The 7,666-nt window shown below is 50.9% G+C and overlaps 1 long non-coding RNA gene across 1 annotated transcript in view; it reads left to right on the top strand.

Annotated features, from left to right (window-relative positions):
* LOC134944169 (uncharacterized) overlaps positions 1 to 7,666 on the top strand; it is a 44,379-nt gene that overhangs the window by 1,209 nt on the left and 35,504 nt on the right. The window lies entirely within an intron of this gene.

Genomic DNA, 7,666 nt, shown 5'->3' with positions numbered 1-7,666 from the left:
ATAGGGGTTCCGGGTGATAAGTCAACAGTCGATAGGTCAACGTCAATACGTTGACACCCTATGGTCAACTTACATTAGGTAGACAGGTGCAAAGGTCGACGTGAAAGAGGTCGACAGTGCTCAGGGTCGACAGGTTCAAATAGTCAACATCACAATGGTTAAAACACATGGTTGACACGAGATTAAAAAAACAAAAACTTTTTCAGCATTTACCATCCACGTGGACCACGGTTGGGAATACTGGGTGGTATTCAGTATGCCGAATGTCCGGATCCCAGCGCACAGTATACCGGCGCCGGAATCCCGACACCCGGCATACCGACAGCTATTCTCCCTCGTGGGGGTCCACGACCCCCCTGGAGGGAGAATAAAATAGTGTGGCGCGCGTAGCGCGCCACCGTGCCCGCAGCGTGGCGAGCGCAGCGTGCCCGCAACGGGCTCCTTTGCGCTCGCCCCTCTGTCGGTATGCCGGCGGTCGGGCTCCCGGCGCCGGTATGCTGGGAGCCCGAGCGCCGGCATACCGTACTACACCCGGGAATACTAACCTGTGCCGAGTGCAGTAGTTAACATACAAAATAACAAACAAAAAACATTTCTGTGTCGACCATTTCAATGTCAACATTTTGACTGTGTTGACCTTTGTACCAGTTGCCCTTTCCAGGTCGACCTACTGACCCTGAAGTCGACTTGCTGACTGTCAACTCATTATGGTGAAGCTTGAGCGCACAGTAATTGCAGAATGATCACATCAGCCATGTTTTGCGTGGTTAATATTGGAAACTAACAGGTCAAAGACAAAAACCAAATCAGGGTTTCCGAAATAAATCTTATTTATTAACTTGTCCTGCGTTCATTTAGGGGGAAAAATAAATAAAATATGACTAGTTAAAAAATATTTTTTTAAATTGCTGCGGGCAGTATTCTGATTTGCACGCAACTCGGCTGAAGTTCCGTACACTGTCTGTATTTGGGAGTTAGATGCGAGTAAGATTCTGAGTCGTGCAACTTTCTGCAACTGACCCACCCCTAGCCCCCCATCCGCTAGAGTAGTTGTACTATGGGGTAGGTATTATAGCCACTTACCCCATAGTACTCAGTGCCGGAGCAGGGAGGCACTGTGCCGCCCCACCCCCTGAACACTTGATGTCACGCCACAGGGGTGGGGCCTCTAGCAGCGGGAAGTACAGCCTGAGGATGCTTTGGGCAGATGTACAGACTGCAGGGTGCTTCCAGCTCTGTAGCAGTGATTCTCACCGCAGGGTGTAAGCCAGATGCAGGGACCGTGGGGCAGGGATGGTGGCCCTGCGTCCTGGGTGACAGTGCCACTCACACACACCAATTTCTTTCAGTCTAAATAAGCCCCAAGAGGGATCGCTGGTTCTAAGGACCTAGCACATGCAGACGCACACCTGTACCTCAGGGGAAGGGCTTATCTACCCGCATACAGTACAGACTGTCATAGAGGACACAGGGGTCATTCAGACCTGACCGCTCGCTAGCGTTTCTTGCAGCGCTGCGATCAGGTCAGAACTGCGCATGAGTATGCACCGTAATGCGCAGGCGCTTCTCACAGGTACAAAGCGGATCGTTGCTATGCGATGGGTTTTACGAAGAATCCATTCGCACAGCCGATCGCAAGGAGATTGACAGGAAGAAGGCGTTTGTGGGTGTCAACTGACCGTTTTCTGGGAGTGGCTGGAAAAACGCAGGCGTGTCCAGACGTTTGCAGGGCGGGTGTCTGAGGTCAAATCCGGCCCCGGACAGGCTGATGTGATCGCAGCGGCTGAGTAAGTCCAGAGCTACTCAGAAACTACACAAACTGTTTTTGTACCGCTCGGCTGCACACTTGCACAGCTAAAATACACCCCCCTGCAGGCGGCGACTATCTGATCGCAGCGCTGCAAAAAAAAAAACCCTAGCGAGCAATCAGGTCGGAATTAGGCTCACAGAGTGACACGCACGTACAGGTATTGGAAGACGCGCCACGGAATAGTTTGCTAAACTACAGTTAAGTGATTTATGCCTCACAGTTAAAGCAAACAAATAAAAAAACTTTATCTAATCCATTCACTCTGCTTATTATGGTCAGTGTGAACCAGATACCTAAAAATTGACCCTCCCCCCTACAAAAAAAGGCCGATAATTTTGAATCCTAAAAGGTGTATGCCACGTTATAATACAGTGATGGGAACTATTTCTCACCCATCACAGCCAGCGCAATGCACTCACAGCCGTACCCTGCACTCGCAGCCGTACCATGCACTCACAGCCGTACCCTGCACTCACAGCCGTACCATGCACTCACAGCCGTACCATGCACTCACAGCCGTACCATGCACTCACAGCCATACCGTGCACTCACAGCCGTACCCTGCACTCACAGCCGTACCGTGCACTCACAGCCGTACCGTGCACTCGCAGCCATACCCTGCCGTACCATGCACTCACAGCCGTACCGTGCACTCACAGCCGTACCGTGCACTCACAGCCGTACCGTGCACTCACAGCCGCACCATGCACTCACAGCCGCACCATGCACTCACAGCCGCACCATGCACTCTGCACTCACAGCCGCACCATGCACTCTGCACTCACAGCCATACCATGCACTCACAGCCGTACCATGCCATGCACTCACAGCCGTACCATGCACTCTGCACTCACAGCCGTACCATGCACTCTGCACTCACAGCCATACCATGCACTCACAGCCATACCATGCACTCACAGCCGTACCATGCCATGCACTCACAGCCGTACCATGCACTCTGCACTCACAGCCATACCATGCACTCACAGCCGTACCATGCCATGCACTCACAGCCGTACCATGCACTCTGCACTCACAGCCATACCATGCACTCACAGCCATACCATGCACTCACAGCCGTACCATGCCATGCACTCACAGCCGTACCATGCACTCTGCACTCACAGCCATGCCATGCACTCACAGCCATACCATGCACTCACAGCCGTACCATGCCATGCACTCACAGCCGTACCATGCACTCTGCACTCACAGCCATACCATGCACTCACAGCCATACCATGCCATGCACTCACAGCCGTACCATGCACTCTGCACTCACAGCCATACAATGCACTCTGCACTCACAGCCGCACCATGCACTCTGCACTCACAGCCGTACCATGCCATGCACTCACAGCCATACCATGCACTCACAGCCGTACCATGCACTCACAGCCGTACCATGCACTCACAGCCGTACCATGCACTCTGCACTCACAGCCGTACCATGCACTCACAGCCGTACCATGACATGCACTCACAGAAGCACCATGCACTCTGCACTCACAGCCGTACCATGCACTCACAGCCGTACCATGCACTCACAGCCGTACCATGCACTCTACACTCACAGCCGTACCATGCACTCACAGCCGTACCATGCACTCTGCACTCACAGCCGTACCATGCACTCTGCACTCACAGCCGTACCATGCACTCACAGCCGTACCATGACATGCACTCACAGCCGTACCATGACATGCACTCACAGCCGTACCATGACATGCACTCACAGCCGTACCATGACATGCACTCACAGAAGCACCATGCACTCTGCACTCACAGCCGTACCATGCACTCACAGCCGTACCATGACATGCACTCACAGCCGTACCATGACATGCACTCACAGCCGTACCATGACATGCACTCACAGAAGCACCATGCACTCTGCACTCACAGCCGTACCATGCACTCACAGCCGTACCATGCACTTTGCACTCACAGCCGTACCATGCACTCACAGCCGTACCATGCACTCACAGCCGTACCATGCACTCTGCACTCACAGCAGTACCATGACATGCACTCACAGCCGTACCATGACATGCACTCACAGAAGCACCATGCACTCTGCACTCACAGCCGTACCATGCACTCACAGCCGTACCATGACATGCACTCACAGCCGTACCATGCACTTTGCACTCACAGCCGTACCATGCACTCACAGCCGTACCATGCACTCACAGCTGTACCATGCACTCTGCACTCACAGCAGTACCATGACATGCACTCACAGCCGTACCATGCACTCTGCACTCACAGCAGTACCATGACATGCACTCACAGCCATACCATGCACTCACAGCCGTACCATGACATGCACTCACAGCCGTACCATGACATGCACTCACAGAAGCACCATGCACTCTGCACTCACAGCCGTACCATGCACTTACAGCCGTACCATGACATGCACTCACAGCCATACCATGCACTCTGCACTCACAGCAGTACCATGACATGCACTCACAGCCGTACCATGCACTCTGCACTCACAGCCATACCATGCACTCACAGCCGTACCATGCACTCTGCACTCACAGCAGTACCATGACATGCACTCACAGCCGTACCATGCACTCACAGCCGTACCATGACATGCACTCACAGCCGTACCATGCACTCACAGCCGTACCATGCACTCACCTCCAGATCTGTGCCTAAGTATACATTAATGCAACATTCCTGATGATTTATTATTCACATATAGGAGTCAGCATCACCGCCCGCTCAGAGCCAACGTAATGTATAGGCACATCGGGCTGCTGAACAGTGTTCCATGAATCTAGGGGCCTCGGGGAGGGGAACGGGGCATCTGCCCACCGTCCGGTGCCTCCGCAGCTTCTAGGGAGGTAGGTATAGAATACCGCCGGTCCTCTCTGATTGTGAATTACACCCAATCACAGCGGCCATGCAGCCGTCTCTGCCTCCCACCCTGCAGCCGGGCTGTGAATGGCTGTGAGCACAATGATTGGTGGATGGCTGAAGCGAGTGCAGATAGACAGTCACTGTATGGAAGCATGTGGACAGACAGCGTGGGACCGCAGGGGGGGCTTACAGTTGCTGGTAAGACGCTCCTGGGCTGCACACATATCTGCCAGTCACAGTGGACGGTTTTCCTGCACATCTCTCTGGCTGCAAGGAAAACTTGACAATCCAGGGATCCCGCGGCGTGCATGACGCATCCCAGCGATCTGACTAATGCGCTTTATGCAGAATAAGAAAATGAAGCTGTATATTCCTTATAAATACCGGTCTATTATAATACTGCACATACTGTACACACAGATCGCATGGGATCAGGCCTGTGCGGAATCTCTCTTATTCTTTATAAATGTAAGCAGAATTGTTGATTGCACTTCCCTTAGCTAAAGATGTATCAGGCATTGGTGTGGGAATTCAATTAAATGCAATATCGTATAGCGCCAGGAATGAGCGCACTGAGCTATTCAATTAGCCGCATTACGCCCGGCACTTAAGTCGGGAGGTGCAGGTTGCCGCGCCTAAAGAATCCCATTTAGTGGCAGTAATTCTCCAAATTAAGCGCTGGGCACGATGCCGTTAGCGCACACGGTAAGAACGCAACTAACATCGCGGCAGCAGTTTTGTCAGATTCTGCTCTTGTCTCAGGAGGGTGCTGCCAGAAACCGTCTAGCCGTGAGTTTTCGGCGCAGGTAATTGAATAGCTCTGGGCACTTAATACTGGCGCTATTTAATAGCGCGTTTTATTGAGTTTCCCCCCATTGTTAGGTACGCTGCACCACCAAGTCTTTCTACATGTAAGTGCAGAATTACTCTGTCCCCCAGAGTTGCGTAACTATATACTAACAAATAAAGCCAATCTGTAATGTAAGCTGTTAATGAGTGTTACATGCCCTCTGCTGGCCGCACCTGTAATTTAAATGGCGTTTTCAATCCCAGAACAAGGCAAAAATAAAATAAAAATATATTAATAATAAAAAAATATATATATTTATCTATCTACAGTATATATATATATATATATATATACACAATAGAGGTAGAGCGCCACATGTGTATGTGAAAAACCAATACAAATGGACAATTCCTAACTGTTAACAAAAAACACTCCCTTAATTATAGGGTGTCGGATAACCCTTAAGTAATCAGCATAGGTAAAATGCTGTGCAAATTAAGAATACTATGTGGGGTATAAGGGTCCAAGCGACCAACTGTGTTTTTTTATAAATAGTTTTTAGAAAACCATATACTCTGGTATAAAAACAGGCTGGGTGGTAACTATTTAAAATAACATTTATTGGTAGAGGACAGTAAAAAATCACAAAAAAAAGGATTTTTACATAAAAAATATAAAAACACAAATATAAAATAAATTTTAAGAGGAACAAGTGTTTTAAAAAAAGGTTTTAGCTTATCTTAGTATGGAGAGTCATAAGAGAGATCACCCAACGCGTTTCGTCAGTCCGACTTCATCAAGGGATGCAGTCGGCAAACAGGTACATGGGCCATCCCTACAGCCAGTTTTCGGTTATTGCACCTGGGGTCATTGGGGTCATTCCTATATATAGGAAAAAAAACTTCTATCTATACATCTTATAAATGAGAACGTCTGTTTGTCTGTCTGATTGATTGAGAATGAGATAAATTCCGAAACCACTGAAGCGATTTGGTTTTCACCATTGTGTAGGTAATTTTCCCAGGTAAGTATCATCACAATCGATCATCAGAGGAGCTGTGGGCGAGGACTATGGGGGTGACGCAGACCTGATCGTAGTAGCAAATTTGTTAGCGGTTGGGCAAAACCATGTGCAGTGCAGGTGGGGCAGATGTAACATGTGCAGAGAGAGTTAGATTTGGGTGGGGTGTGTTCAAACTGAAACCTAAATTGCAGTGTAAAAATAAAGCAGCCAGTATTTACCTTGCACAGAAACAAAATAACCCACCCAAATCTAACTCTCTCTGCACATGTTACATCTGCCCCACCTGCAGTGCCCAACTGCTAACAAGTTTACTGCTACGATCAGATCTGAATTACCCCCTATGTACAATGATGAATTTCCCATAAGACATGTGCCTGTGGACGGCATTTTGCAGATGCTTTTGTCGGTAACGTCAGCACAAAAACTACCAGTAACGACAAAATATTTCCACTGTACTGTACCATACGCAGAGGCGTCGGAACTGGGGGGGCAAGGGGGCAGCTCGCCCCCCCCCCCCCCCCCAAACATAGAGAGGCGCCGATCATGTCCAGGAGGAGCGGAGGAGTGATGTGCGGTCTCCTTCCCTCCGCTGCTGTGTTGGAGGGACACTGAGGGCACAGCGCGCTCCTCTCCCGTGTCCCTCCTGGCTCTCCGGCCGGTCTAATAAAGGAAGTGCCGTTCGTGAGCTCTGATTGGCTCACGAACCGGCACTTCCTTTATTAGACCGGCCGGAGAGCCAGGAGGGACATGGGAGAGGCGCGCGCTGCGCCCTCAGTGTCCCTCCAACACAAAGGAGCGGGGGGGTTGGGGGGGGGGGAGCAGGCACTGTGGGGTTATATCTGGCACTGGGGGCATATACCTGGCACTGTGGGGGAATATCTGGCACTGGGGGGAGCAGGCACTGAGGGGGCATATGTGGCACTGTGGGGGAATATCTGGCACTAGGGGCATATACCTGGCACTGTGAGGGAATATCTGGCACGGGGGGCATATGTGGCACTGGGGGGGGGGGGGTGTATATTTGGCACGGGGGGCATGTACCTGGCACTGTGGGGGAATATCTGGCACTGGGGGCATATGTGGCACTGGGGGGGTATATTTGGCACTGGGGGCATGTACCTGGCACTGTGGGGGAATATCTGGCACTGGGGGCATATGTGGCACT

Source organism: Pseudophryne corroboree, chromosome 7, assembly GCF_028390025.1.
Source record: "Pseudophryne corroboree isolate aPseCor3 chromosome 7, aPseCor3.hap2, whole genome shotgun sequence".
Taxonomy (NCBI): Eukaryota; Metazoa; Chordata; class Amphibia; order Anura; family Myobatrachidae; genus Pseudophryne; species Pseudophryne corroboree.
Note: the sequence above shows the minus strand (reverse complement) of the source record. Positions and strands in the feature narration are given on the sequence as shown.